This window comes from Lissotriton helveticus, chromosome 10 (genome assembly GCF_964261635.1).
Source record: "Lissotriton helveticus chromosome 10, aLisHel1.1, whole genome shotgun sequence".
In the NCBI taxonomy this organism is placed as follows: domain Eukaryota; kingdom Metazoa; phylum Chordata; class Amphibia; order Caudata; family Salamandridae; genus Lissotriton; species Lissotriton helveticus.
In genome coordinates, this window is record NC_136071.1 from 190,892,822 (window position 1) to 190,908,412 (window position 15,591).

Sequence of the window (15,591 nt, forward strand, 5' to 3'; positions counted from 1 at the left end):
ATGTGTTGTTTTAATGCTTTCTCCTTTTACAGTTTAACTAACTATGTGGGTCTAAGAAAGTATGTTATATTTATTTCTCTAGGTCATGGAGAGTTAAGTGGTGGGAGGGGATGCTCAGATGCATTGAGTCTGTGTAACAACAATGGGAGCATTTCTGTTATAATGTAAACATGGGAAACAACTTTCAGCAGAGTAAAACATGAATAAGCATGATGCTCCAAAATCCTAGCTCTCCTGTGCTAATGTTTGCGATAATAATCTGCTTATATCGCATAGCCCTATGGGCCTTCTAGTTTTGCTTGGGGAATCTAGAAGTTTTGTGAAGACAGAGGCCTTAGAATTAACGCAGAGAAAAACTAAATTCATGGGCTTAAATCCCCACCGCTTTTCCAAAAGTTAGTTGATGATAGATGGGTCACGCATTGAGCGGGTCAAGAGTTTTGATTACCTAGGTGTGAGACTATCTGATAAACATTCTTTGACCCCTCAATTGGAAAAGAATAAATCCTTGTTGCAGCATAGATCTGCCATTATTTTAAAGAAGAACAGACACACCTCCTGCAGGGCGCTTTCCCCTGTCCTAGAGGTATACAGAACAATAGCTCTTGGAGGGGCCCTCTATGGGGCTGAACTCCAGGACTACAGCAACACGTGTCTGTTAGTACGTATGGAAAACAGATTTTTAAGGTCTTTATTAAATGTATCTTGTAGTTCCCCTATGCTACCATTAAGATGTTAGTTAAACATTCAGAGGGTTGATCATGTTGTCCACCTAAGGATTCTAAAATACTGGATCAAACTTTGAACCACCCCAAAGCTGGAGTACTATAGATTGGCCATGAAGGAGCTGATTGTACTTGATAAAAAGTGTTCCATGCCCTAGCTCAAAGGAGTAAAAACACCCTGCCTTGGTCTACAGCTGTTGGAGGTGTGGGACATCCAGAACATCTGACTAGTAATATGGGTACCCAAATTAGGAGGTTATACTGGGATCAAACCCTCTTGGAAATTTAACGTAAACCTTGCCCAGAGGGTTTGATAGACAAGTTTCCAACACCCAAGGGTGCACCCAAATATGAACCCTTTATGGACATGATGTTGCCCCATTCAGCTAAAACCCTGTACCTTCACTTCAGAATTAGCTTCCTTCCCCTACATTTGCTAACCGTAAAATGGAAGCGGATCAAAGATGTTTCAGGAGATTGCCCCTTTTGGCCGTTAGTCAGCGAAACCAAGGCCCATGTTTCAATCTTTTGCCCTAAGTATTTGTCACCCCACTCAACGTGGATTATTCTAATCTGCCGCCAACTGGATGTCAATCACTGTGCAGAGACAGTGAGTATTTTTAGATCGTATACATATGGCTCATTGGGTTTTGCTCTTTCTAAATCTTTTAATTGAGCCTGGTATATAAGGGCTATTAACCTTAAGTAGTATGCCCACTTTTTGATTCAATTCATGAAGGGGAATGAGGCACCAACAATGTGATGTTCTTGACTGTAGCGGGTCTGTTATCCATTATTTAAACATTTGTAGCTTGGCTTTCCTGCACCTATTTTGAGTTACGTTTTGCTTCATATAGGACAAAGCAAGTGCCACTTATTATCTATTTTTTGCTACAATATATTCTGGATTTCTACTATGATTGCATTCTGGCAGTCTATTTTACTCTGAGATCTCCATGATTATTAGGTTGTTATCTTGATCATCTGTCCTTTCTGTGTTTTTTCTAGATATTGCTTACAGAAGGACAACGTATGTTAATTTAATATATACTTTACACGTTAGCAAAGAACGTTTTCTAATGTGGCATTGACAAATTATCCTGTAGGCTGATAGGCAATTGTTAAACCCCTTTATATGTTATGTTTAGATTAATGATGAAGTCAAGTATGCTGCCTGGCTGTATGAGCCTTTCTAGTAGTATTCATTGGAGCAAACAGTGATATGAAATTTTAAATGTTTCCTGTGTTTTTGCCAATTCCCTGAATTTTTAACTAGGCCATGGTGAGCTATCCTTTCTGAACCGAAAGTCTTTTGACTATTCATTACTGTAATTGGTTTGTGACTTTATCGGTGGAACCCTGTGTCTTTGTTTTAATTGTGATTTTAAACATACTTTTATGGTTATACGTTTTGTAACTGAAAAATAGTTATACTATACAATACATCAATAAAGTGCTAAAATCAATAAAATGCTAATCATCCTTCTCTATTCAGTTTGACCAAAGACCTTTGAAAGCGGTTACATATTTTTTTAGTATCTGTGAAGTCACCAAAGTTGCCAATGGAAGGAAAAACTCCAGCCACAGATGCTCTGAGTGGGCTTGTAAACTCCATGTAACCATGTATTCGAAAAATTATGAGACAAGTATGTGATATCAAACTATATATTTCATAACGTTAATGTAATCAAGCAACCTAAGGAAGGTGGTGCCCAGTATTTTCCTTCCATTGTCACCTGCACCCATAGCCACCCATAAAATGATCAAGGCAACTCACTCAAAATCCCAAATGCCTATTATCACCCTAAATATGAGGCACTGCAATTGATCAGGGAAGTGAACCTAACAGCTTATTGACATTGCAAAAAGATGCAACATTCGATCCAACATCCTCAAATTAAATTTCTATATTTTTTCAAAGATATAGATCTACAATTAGATCCACTTTACATAAATACGAGATCCATTAATACTATCTAAAACACATTTTAAAAAAGATAAACATTTTAAAACACATCATTTCATTTGCTGGAGTAAATCAAAATTAGCATGGCATCTTTCGATGATCATGCTCTGTAGTTCAAAAACAGTGGTTACAACAAGCATCGACGATTATGGTACAATGTGGTACACAAAAGGAGCATGCGCTAAAGCTTGTCTGGACACCCCTCAGAGATTACTCAGTCTGAGTTCCGGGGACAGTAGTATTTAATGGTAAAATATCCTACCTCTTCGCATCTTAAGGTAACCAAATTCAACAGCACCTCACTCACTGTTACCTCTGATTACCAGCCTTCCGTCACAATTTACTGACCTCCAGTATATACATCACTCAACCCATAAGTTAAGTTGCCTTAATAATCAATGAAAACGACAAACTGTCCTTTTACTATGTTTGGTGCACTTGCAAAACAAAATAAAAAGATGGTGTTACTGCTTAGCCTTCAGCGTGACCAAGGCGTAAGCTGAAACGCGTAGCTGGTGCAGCCAGTAATATCTTTTCACTGCAAACTTCCAAGGTGTCCTTTCTTTTTCTGAGGAACGTCAGGAACTGTGTGTCGTGTATATATATATATATATATATATAGATTAGTCAAGCGGGGCCCGAGAAAAAAGGGTGGTCCCAAAACACGTTTTTCCATGTTAATTTCAATAGGAATTTTTAAACAGATTGCAGCTCGAACTGCTGAACGTAATTACACCAAATTTGGCAAAAAGGTAGGTCTTGGTCTAGAAAGCATGCTTTTTTTAAATGGTGTAAATTCATTCAGTACTTTCTAAGAAATTCAAAAATAAAGAAATATCGATATCTGGGCGGAGCCTAACCACACATCTCATCGTGAGATCTGATTGGCTGTCAGCACTCCAAAATTGGAAGTGTTGGCAGCCATCTTGTGACTCGGTTAATAGTGGAATAAAGATACAAAAATAAGAAAAGGGGGCAGGGTAAAAACACCCTGACCCCATAGGCATGCTCAGGGGGTCCCTCAGTGATCCCCAGGCCCAAAAAAAACAATTCTCTTTATTAAAATCGGCAGAATTTGCACTGGGTGACCGAATCCTGCTGAGATAATTAAAAAAACGAAGCGCGGGCTCCCGCACTTCGTTATCTGTAAGTCCCCGGGCGGGCCAGGTTCCGGGGGCTATACCTAGTAAATTAGCTGGGGGACCGCCACCTCCCTGGAGCTTTTTTTTAATTATATGCGGAGGGCGCACGGCCCCCCACAGCCCCGGGGGCCACCACCTCCCCAGGGCTTTGTTTTATAAATGTGTGGGGGGGCTTCTGCCCCCCACACTGCCCCAAGGACCACCACCTCCTTAGGGCACTGTTTAATTATATGCGGGGGCCTCATAGGCCGCCTCAAGCTTCAGGGACGCCGCCTCCCTGGGGCTTAATTAAAGAAATGAAAGTGTGGGTGGGGCTCCTGCTCTCACTTCAATGAAGCAAAGCAGGATTGCTTTTGAGCAAAGGGAGCTGTATTTCAGCAGCTCCCCTTGCTCAAAAGCAATGCCAGCTCCCACCGGAGGCAGGGAGGTGGCAGGGACCGTAGGGAGCGTTCGGGCTCCCCCACATGATCCCCAACACAAAGAGCCTACCCCGGGAGATGGGGTCCCCAGAGCCAGGAGTCCCAGAAGCCCCGGGATGGGGTCATGCGGCCCCCCTTCCCTGTAAATATTTGAAAAAGAAGAGGCTGTGCCCCGGGGGATGGGGTCCAAACGTGGCCCAGGGAAGGGGAGCCATGCACCCCCTTTATATATGTAAAAAAAGGAGCCCATGCCTCTGGGATGAGGTCCAGGATGCTCGGGAGGAAGGCCAACTGGCCCCTTTTCCATTAAATGTTTTTTTAAAGGGGTCAGGCCTTCAGGGGTAGGGTCCCAAGGGCCCCAAAAATATTAAAAGAAGGGGGCCACACAGCCCCCTTTCTAAAAAAAAAACGGCATCTCGTCGGAAGCAATGCCTCTCCCTGTAGTACTCTGCAAACGTGCCTCCTGGCGCGTTCCAAGTTAGGTGATTAAGTTCCCTTGAATACTGAGGGTCCCTGGGGGCCAACTAGCCCACAAGTACCTCCAATAAGCGCCACACAGCTGGATTGCGGAGAGGTGGTCCGAGGCCAAGCCCCTTTTTACACCACTCTGCAAACAAGCCTCTTGGCACACTGCTGGTGGGGCGATGAGATCCTCTTGTGTCCTGTGGACCTCAGGACACAAGTGGACCTCATCCCCCTAGCAGCAGTGCCCCAGGAGGCACATTTGCAGAGTGGCGTGAAAAGGGGGCCTCGGACCACCTCTCTGCAATCCAGCTGTGTGGCACTTATTGGAGGTACCTTGTGGGCTAGTTTGCCCCCAGGGACCCTCTGGAGGCAAGGGGACTTCATCCCCCAACCAAGAGCATGCCAGGAGGCGCGTTTTCTGAGTGGTGGAGAAAGGGGGCGTGGACTGTGTCCACTCTCAGCAATCCCACTATCTGGGGCATATTGGAGGTGTCAGGTAGGCTAGTCTGCCCCTAATGACCCCCAGCAGCGAAGGGGACTTCAATCCCCATCTAAGAGCGCACCCAGGAACGTTTTTGCAGACTGGTGGGCAAAGGGGGTTTAGCATGCTTTGAGAACTTACCATTGCTGCTGTATTGGACTCACTGAAGGTAATAGGAGGGGTAGTTAGCCCCTAAGGGGGCCAACTACCCATCCTATTACTTCCAGCAAGTCCCACACAGTGGTATTTCTCCAACACTCTGCAAATGCTCCTCCTGGCACACTATGGTTTGGGGTATGAAGTCCACTTTACTCCTGGGGGACTTTAGGGGCCAAGAAGCCCTCCTGGTACCTCCTGTAAGTCCTTTGCAACGGAATTCCTAAGTGCCGGGCGGAGGTCCTGCCCCCTTTCTCCACCACTCTGCAAACGCTACTAGTAGTTAAAGAAGCATTTGCAATGTAATAGGTTTTCCATTTGCGAGAGTTAGACATATTGGCATTGTAAATGTAAAAGATCTTTACAATTGTTTTTTGGAGTGGAGTGAATGTACGATGTGTGTAGTGGAATTATGTGGTAAATAGTGCAGTGAAATTATGTGGCTAGAAAGTATGTGGTATTTATAGGAATTATGTAGATTGGGATTATGTGTTAAAGTGAGTAACTATGTGGTATGGTAGTCTGTGTTGAGGAGTGGTAACCTCAGGTTTAGTCTTCCTCATCTCTAGAAGTTAAACTATAAACTCAATGAGACAAAAAAAAGAAGGAACCACTTAGGAGCACACCCGGACCTAGTCAGAGGTATGAACAAGGCCACTGGAATTATGCGACTGTTTGGCAGCACTGATTTTGCATATTTATCAATTTTCTGAATTTGCTGCATAATCCATCATCTGCTGTTTAATCTGCAGACTTGAACAAAAAAAACTTGTTCCTAGCACATAGAGCTCAAACGTTAAATGCAACGACAAGTGTTACAATGTGGTGGAAGGTCCTTTGCAACGCTGGAATGGTCAACTGTTACTTATTGCTAAATGTAGGTGTTAAATTGGTACGAATGGTGTGCAAATCACTCTTGCTTCTTTCTGCGCTTCTCTTGCCTATTTCTGCGCTTCTCTTGTCTCTGTCTGTACCTTTTCCCCCATCTTTATCTCATGCCTCTTTCTGCAGCTCACGTGCCTCTTTCTGCACTTCCCTTGCCTCTTTCTGCACCTCTCTTGTCTCTTTCTGTATCTCACTTGCCTCTCGTGTACCTCTCTTGCCTCTTTCTGCATGTCGCTTGCCTCTTTATGTACCTCTCTTACCTCTTTCTGTACCTCACCTGCCTCTTTCTGCACTTCTCTTGCTTCTTTCTGCTCTTCTCTTGCCTCTTTCTGCACTTCTCTTGCATCTTTCTGCACTTCTCTTGCTTCTTTCTGCACTTCTCTTGGCTCTCCCTGCACTTCTATTTCCTCTTTCTGCATTACTGTTCTGCCTTTTTGTGCGCATCTCTTGCCTGTTTCTGTACTTCATTTGCCTCTTTCTCCACTTCTCTTGCCTCTTTCTGTACTTTTCTTGCCTCTTTCTGTCCCTCAATTGCCTCTTTTTGCAGTCCTCTTGCCTATCCGCAAGCAACTCTTTTCTTTCTGTACCTCTCTTGCCTCTTTCTGCATTTCTCTTTCTCTTTTCTGCACTTTTCATGCTTCTTCTGCACCTCTCTTGCCTCTTTCTGCACTTCTCTTGCCTCTTTTTGCACTTCACTTGCTTCTGTCTGTACCTCTCGTGCCTCTTTCTGCACCTTACTTGCCTCTTTCTCTACCTCTCTTGCCACTTTTTGCACCTCACTTACCTCTCCATGCACGTCTTTTGCTTCTTGCTGCTTTTCTCTTGTCTATTTCTGCACTTCTCTAGCCTCTTCCTGTAACTCTTTTGCCTCTTTCTGCACCTTACTTGCCTTTTTCTGCAGTTCTCATGCCTCTATATCCACCTCACTCTCTTCTTTCTTCACCTCTCTTGCCTCTTACTGCACTTTTCTTTCTCTTTTCTGTACCTCACTCTCTTCTTTCTGTACCTCTCTAGCTTCTTTCTGCACTTTTCTTCCTTCTTTTTGCACATCTCTTGCCTCTTTTTTGCATATCTCCTATACCTTTCTGCACTTCTTTTGCCTTTTTCAGTACTTCTCTTGCCTTTTTCTGCACTTCTCTTGCTTCTTTCTGCACTTCTCTTGGCTCTATCTGTACTTCTATTTCTTCTTTCAACACTTCTCTTTCTTCTTTCTGCACTTCTCTTGCCTCTTTCTGCACTTCTCTTCCCTCTTTTTGCGCTTCTCTTCCCTCTTTCTGCACTTATCTTTCCTCTTTCTGCACTTCTCTTGCTTCTTTCTGCACTTCTCTTGGCTCTTTCTGTACTTCTATTTCTTCTTTTTGCACTTCTCTTTCTTCTTTCTGCAACTCTCTTGCCTCTTTCTCCACCTTACTTGCCTCTTTCTGTACCTCTCTTGCCTCTTTCTGCATTTCACTTGCCTCTTTCTGTACTTCATTTGCTTCTTTCTGCACTTCTCGGCTCTTTCTGTACTTCTATTTCCTCTTTCTGCCCTTCTCTTGCTTCTTTCTGCACCTCTCTTGCCTCTTTCTTCACCTCACTTGCCTCTTTCTGTACCTCTCTTGCCTCTTTCTGTATCTCTCTTGCCTCTTTCTGCACCTCACTTGCCTCTTCCTGCACTTCTCTCGCCTCTTTCTGCACTTCTCCTGCCTCTTTCTGCACTTCTCTTGCCTCTTTATGAGGTTCTCTTGTCTCTTTCTTTACCTCACTTTCCTCTTTTTGTACTTCTTTTGCTTCTTTTTGCACCTCTCTTGCCTTTTTCTGCACCTTACTTGCCTCTTTCGGTATCACCTTGTACCAAAAAAAGACCGACAAAAACAACGCCCTGCACTTTAAAAGCTACCATCCTAGGAGTTTAAAGAATAACCTGCCCTATGGACAATTTATTAGGGTTAGGAGAAACTATTCGAGGATTCAGGACTTTGACATACACAGCCAAGCCCTGGTTAAAAAGCTACAGGAGAGAGGATACCCAAAAAAGCTTCTTAAGCACTCGATGAAGAGGGCGAGATGGACACCCAGGGAGCATCTGCTAGAAAAAAGACTAAGACTGCCAACCCAGCGTATGGTATGTGTGTCCACCTTTGGACCGCATACACATCCCATACAAAGAATCATCCGGAATGCCTGGCACTTGGTGGAAGAAGTGATACCAGACGTGGGACAACCACTGTTCGCACTTAAAAAGAATCGCAGCATTGGACAACTGATTACAAGTACAAGACCACAAAAGAAGCGCGATTCCCAAAGTACAATATTTGGAGCCACTCCAGTCAAGGGCCACAGAAAATGCGGTACATGCTCGGTCTGTAACATCACAGTGGAAGGTTCATTGTTCACGGATGGCAAGAAATGGTGGCGGCATGATGAACATACGAACTGTAAAACCAAATATGTCGTCTATGCCATTATATGTCCGTGCCAAAAGGTGTACATTGGCAAAACCACACAAGAAGTCAGAAAACGAATAATTCAACACAGGTCCAGAATTAACAATAAAACACTCACTGCCCCGCTAGTGGCACATTATTTGCAGAAGAATCACAAAGCGGATGAATTCAGATGGACTGTGCTTTCTGTGATCAAAGCTGGTGATGGCGGTGATCCAGACTTACGCCTCTCACAGAGGGAGGCGTATCTTATATTGAAGTTTGACACCGCGAATATAGGGCTTAATGACTCGTCTGAATTAAGCAATCTTTAAAAAAAACTGGAATCACTGGTATGCAGAAATTCTCTCTGTGTCAATAATGTCCGTGCTCAGTCTGTTCTGCCTTGCTTCTATTTGTTTTAACTCTACACGTCCGGCACAGAATATGAAGTGTTGCCACCTTTCATTTAAGCTGTGAATGATGCCACACTCAGAGCACTACAAGTACCATAAATCCTCCAGGCACATGTGACCCGCGGAGGCCCCTTTAATTTGATATCCAACACGCGCGGCGCCCACACGCCTCGCGCCGAACGTTGATGCAGGAAATCAATCACCCAGAGAAATCGTCTTAACAAGTAAGCCAGCTTACGATGTTCATCGCTGCCCGGCGGCGCAGTATACATCAGAATGGGCCTGGGTTCAGCTCTTTTGATATATGATATCCTCATTGTTTTCAGAAATACCTCCTCTGCTGAAAATGAAATAATGCGGAGCCATGACAAAGGGCGCCCTTTAAAAACGTGAGTCGTTTCTCTCTCCTTCTTGTCCTCTTCAGCTTAACTACACACGGGGCACCGAGCAGTTGAACCGTGTTAAATGTGTTTAAACCTCTGCTGTGATAGAAACACATACAAACGTTACATTTCATTTACGTTCGGTTTTAGGGCAGCGCCAGCTGAGACCCGCTTCCCCCAATACAATTCACGAGCTTCTTGAATTCCTGACAAGTAGTGCTATTAACATCCTCCATACAACAGGTAGGCACTCCATACAACAAGTGCTAATGGAAACAACGTGGGTACAATACAGTGGCACTGAATGTCTTCCCCATTTGGTTACAGAACCACACTTCTTTGGAGGTGTTTCCACTTTCCTGACTGAAATCTTGGTCCGCCCGAGGTGTTTCCATCTATGAGTGAGAATCAACCATCACTCACAGGTACCATTAATTTTTTACCCCCCTTGAGATATGAGTGTACAGTCCGAGAGTGTAGTTTATTAGAGCACATAATACTTACACCAGGTTTTACTATTATTATTTTCAGTTCCGGCTTCACCCAGTCCGTGTCCTGAGGAGAACCCCTACTAGCGTTGAGGTTCGAAACGCGTTGACTCTGAGCCCCGGTGAAAGAGTTTGGGTGCAACAAGGATCATCTAGATCTATACAGTGCAATTCCTTGTGGTGCAACCCTGTAAATTAGTTTTTCCTATCCTAGGCTCAGTGAGACAGGCAGGTAGCTCCCTGTGACTAAGAGGTCCGCTTGTCTCTTGGTATCCAATAGAAAGGACTGGTTCCTAATGTTTAATAGTTAGGACTCTTAATTCAATAATGTTTGGTGTCACATGTGTTATTGTATTGTACTCACTGTAGATTATTTGTATAGCACCTGTATATATTTCAGCAATTTTTCACATTTTGTGAATCTATATTTATTCAAAGTGCATTGTGGAATTATTATGTTACAATTGAACCTTCACTTTTTACTCCAGCCGCTTTTTGCCATCCACTTGCTGATGCATATATATATACATAAAGTTAGACATGCACTTTACATAACAATCATTATAGAGAACCAACACTGTGATTTTCTTGTCTCTCAATGTAAAGTCAACACAATATTATGGTAGATACATTATTTAAAAATCTAATCCACTAGGAGGTAGTTAATTAGTGAGCAAGGCAATCTGGTGAAGAACAGCCTTTCAAACTTTTGTTTGTGCCTTGTTCATAGTCAGTTCAAATGGCATTTTAGATTGAAGCATTTCAGCCCAAGTCCAATGCGGTCTCCTTAGGACCGAGGAAACACAAGAGAATTGTCTATGTAAATCAAATAAAATCAGTATCGCACGTGATAGCTGAAGTCATTTTTAAAGCTTCATAAAGTGCACAAACTGAGACCAACCATAGTAAAGGGACAAGAAACTGAGTCCTTTCTTTTACATAATGCCTTATAACTGTGCCGCTAACATCAGAACTGATAATAAGCCAAATCAATATATTGAGTGTGGGGGTTTAGTCTCTTTCTGTGGCTTATTCCATACAGACCAAATCCGCAAGATCACCAATAGTGGTTAAGCCTAGTCTGTGTGCTACATGCATCTATGGCTGTGCCCCAAAATGACTCCTTTTTTTAATCAATGAAGTATAAATTCGAAGTGCGGCCACCATGCATGTGAACCAAAACTGCAAGTGATTTCTCATCTAACTGGTCACACAACATATATTTCTAGACCACTGGTATTGTCAATTTGTATACCGGGATCATCAATGTGTACACCAGTCCCTGAATGCTAAAACCTGCAAGGCACAAATACAAGGCATGGGAAAGAATAAACTCCTCCCTGAACACATAAGATGCATCTCGTCTAAGTAACACAAGATATCTTAAAGGATTACTTACGACCAGTGTCAAGTGTCTTATCCCCATATGGGCCCTTTGAAAAGCATATCAAAGCAGGGGCTCCTCCCAGCCCTCCTGAATGTTGTTGGCATTAGTTTCCAAGCGAGGCACGCCGAACAGGAAGGCAGGGATGTGTGTGGACTGGTGAACGGGTGCATGTGGTAATGGCGGCTATCATAAAATGTATACTTCCTCCTTTGTTCTTATCTTACCAGGCTATATTTAAAATGCTTTACAATTACACAAGGCATTTTCATGTATTTATCATCATTCACCTTAACTGCATTAACACCAGGCTTTCGGCCCCCAAGGCGCTACACCTCTTTTTCTAAGAAATAGTTTTTGGAGGAAGACAACATTCCCCATTGATGTCTGTAAATTGTATCTATGGGGTATACAGATATAACCCCCATGGTGCTTCTTGTATATAAAACAATTTTAAAAAGTATACTCTATAGTGAGAGACCTCATATAATTGTCTACAAGACTGAACCTACTTAAAAATCCATTACTGAAGAATTTTGTGTCAGAACCTTAAACAATGATGATCAATATTGAATGCAAAACCCTCTCTGTAGATAGCTAAGGCAAACTAATTCATGATATTTCACTGATTATGCAGGGAGCATGCTTGTTTTAACAGATCAAATACCACATTTTATCAAAACCATTAAGACCTATATTCGAGGTATGAATTTTTTCGTTCATTCTTTGCTCTTGATTTTTAATATGGAAGATACAAAACCCCTTCTCCTATCTTTTTTTACAACACATAGTACTGAACAAACAAGATAATTTTCTGAGTGATTCATCTCTTGCAAATGTTGAACTAATGAAGTCCTAGGAGTTCAGCATTTGATTTTTGACCTATGTTGAAATATCCGGGACTCTACTGGCTGTGTGGTCTGGCCTATGTATACCTTCGAATAAGGACATTTGATACAGTAGACCACATTTGTTGCAGTAAGAAAGTTCAGTTTGAGTGATCAAAATACAATTAAGTGAAAATGTTTTTGTCATTTGCGAATGTACATACCAGATGTTTCAGGCATTTGGGAGATGTTTCTTTTCTGTTGTAGTCTATTAGCTTTCCCTAAATTTTCCTCTTTTAAAATAAAATAGAGGCTTGGTCAACTTGAAGCTTGAAAGAATTTTGCAATGTTTCTTAATAATCTGTTTGATTTGTTTCGCTTTGGGATTACATTTTAGAACACATGTTAATGGGCTATTATTTTTTCATGCCTCTGGCTCTAATAATGTCTGTCAAGGAGTAAACTTTGCTTTTTTCATGGCACATTTGACTAATTTTGTTGGGTAACCTCTCTTTGTTAGCATCATTCAGTGGATGCTCACGTTATTAAAATAATCCTGTTTAAAATTTCAATTTCTCCAAATCTTCAAAAATCTACCATATAGCAAGTTCTCTTTTAGGGGCCTCAGATGGCCACTCGAAAAGTGCAACAATGTGCTCCAATGGTTTTGTAAACAGGCTTACTGTCACAATGTTTTCATGTGCTTGTACTGTTAAGTCCAGAAAATATATCTTGTATGTCATCACGAATTTAAGATCTTTAGTACATTGATTCAACCATTGGAAGAGTATTTGAAGTTGTGCCTCAATATCAGCCTACCGCATGAAGTCATTGTCTATATAATGATACCACCTCTTAATCATCACATTGAAGGGATTATTCTCTTCTGCATATATCCACTTATTCTCGAAACAGTACATGATGACGTTAGCTGCCTCATGGGCGAAGCTGAAGCCCATTGCAATTCCATTGATCTATAGAAAAAGCTTGTTGCCAAAAATACAGAAATTGTTCTTGAGACAGAGAACTGCCAGGTCAACAATGAATACTGTTGGAATTTTATCGGGTGGTGTCTTTGAGTCGAAAACTGCTTTAATGATTGCAATGGCTTCATGCTGGGGGATATTGTGTGTAAAGCTTCTATGTCGAAGGTCACTAGAATGTTTGTTTCAAGTTCATAACTCCTTCCTTCCATTTTATTGATAAAATCCATAGAGTCTCTTACATAAGCAGGAGTCAAATGTACAAATGGTTCTAGAAAAAACGCCACATAATTAGCTAGAGGCTCCAACAGAGAGCCACATGCTGAGATAATTGACTTTCCAGGTGATTTCTCAGGGTTTCTATGGACTTTCGGAAAGGATGTACATTATAGGTATCCAGGGATCATTTTATTAATGTATTCAAATTCTTTAGGACATATCCATCCTTCTCCTATTGCCCTTGTGGTTATCTTAAATAGTTTATGAGATAGCTCTCTTGTAGGACCAGATGGAATTCTCTGATAATGTTTTCAATTATTTAGTTGGTGAAGCACTTCTTGATCGTATGCCTCACTGTTAAGTATCACAATTCCCCCACCGTTGTCTGCCAGTTGGATCACTCTCTACTCATTTGTTGATAGGTGGTGAAGTGCTTCAAATTCAGTTTTCTGAAATTTATTGTTGAAATACATTCTCTTGGTATTTAGGCCTTCTATCTTCATGAGGGCCATATTTTCAAGGATAGTTACTTTTTTGGGCCCATAGAAGTTGTGGGAGGACACAAAACAGATGTGTATTTCAAACCTGTAATATTCTCCCCATTAGTCAGATCTAATTCTGCAAAGATCATTTTTAACTGAACTTTGCGTAGAAACTGGGAAATCTCCTTTTTGTGTTTACAGGATCCTGGACAGTAAATCACGTACATCATGTAAAAGTTTACATCTCAAGAAATGTTGTTATTTCATCTCATCTATAAAAAAAATCCAGCGGCCCCAAATACTTGAGATTCTCGCAGTACCTCATGCTTGCATTCAAATATTTCCACACAAGAAGAGCAGCAATATTCTTTCTCTGGATCACTAACTCAATATGGAACTTGCTCTTAAACATGCAGAAAAATAATTGAAACCCTCTAATTTGACTTACATCTGAACTGAAACTTTTTGAATAACTACTTATGATCTGGACAATTGTCATTTCTTCTTTGTTTCCCCCCAACAAATGGTTCCGATTCCCATTATTTTCCTCCTTCTCTCCTTCTCTCCCCTCTCTTACTCATTTCCCCCCCTCCTTTTCACCTTTTCATAAATCTTCTTTTGTATCTCTCTCTTATTCTTGCTACTATGCCTAGTTAGCTATAGTCAACTGCCTCGTGTTTTTATCTTGCTTCTCCTCTCTAGTACTAATTAACCTCTTGCCTCACACACTACAGTGTCAATTTTTTTTTAGCCTTTGCCTTCCCTTTCAACCCTGTGTTTACGTTGATCTTTCATCAGGTTTCTTATTTCCAGTTTGGCCATTTTATGTTCTACTGCTTTTTTGTATTGTGAGTATTTACTTCATCTATCTATGCTAGATGTTCAGCTTACTGATACCCCCAGGTTAAGTGTGCTTTATAAGTCTATATTGGTAAAAATAAATCTTCAACCCTTTCCAGGGTGGCAAACGGTTGGATTGGAGTTTGCGCATGACCACAAATGTACAAGTTTGTGGTTGTGAAACTTAAAAAGCTAACCACACCTTCTTAAGTCTAGTTTCATGGCCAAAAATGTATTTGTGAACGTGGTCCTTTATGTTTCACTGACTGAATTTGCCATTACATGGGGAGTTCCCTGTTAATGCCCAAATCTGTTTCTCCCCTCTTTCCATGTTTAACTTAGTTCTTCTTCTGAACTGTGCCACCATCTGTTACCTCCTTTCATGAGCTTTTCTGCTTCTTTAATTCTTTTGTGAGTTTGTTTTTTAATTTTTTAATTGGTCTTCAAACGTGTATTAAATGATTTAATAGTAAAAAAAATTGAAAAGATCAATAAAGTCTTTATTTTGCTCCTCTTTTAATACCTCTTGAAATGTTTGCTTGAGATACCTTTTGACATTTCTGCTTTAGATACCTCTTGAAATGTTTGCATTAGATCTTTAGTCCAAATGCCTTTTGCACCAGTCCAGTCACTTCTGAGAAGTTAGAAATATTATGTAAATCTACTTTCAGATGTGAATCAGGACGTTGTCAAAAAGATTCAAACGCATCTGAAGAACCCCGGGCCTAGACTTGCTAACATTTTGCATCATGTTTGTGCTAGTTTTTGACACAGCATGACACACAATGCTAGTCAAGATTTACAAAGCCACACGTTGCCTTGTATGGCTTTATGAAAAAAAACCAAAGGCAGTGCAGAGCTTTGTGCGATGTGTTACACTACATTGTGTAGGCATTCCAAGGGTGGAGCACTGGTGTTCCCATGC

General features: G+C 41.5%; 1 protein-coding gene across 1 annotated transcript in view; it reads left to right on the forward strand.

The window, feature by feature from the left end:
* LOC144783975 (uromodulin-like) overlaps positions 1 to 15,591 on the forward strand; it is a 187,905-nt gene that overhangs the window by 48,450 nt on the left and 123,864 nt on the right. The gene's annotated exons all lie outside the window — the stretch shown is intronic.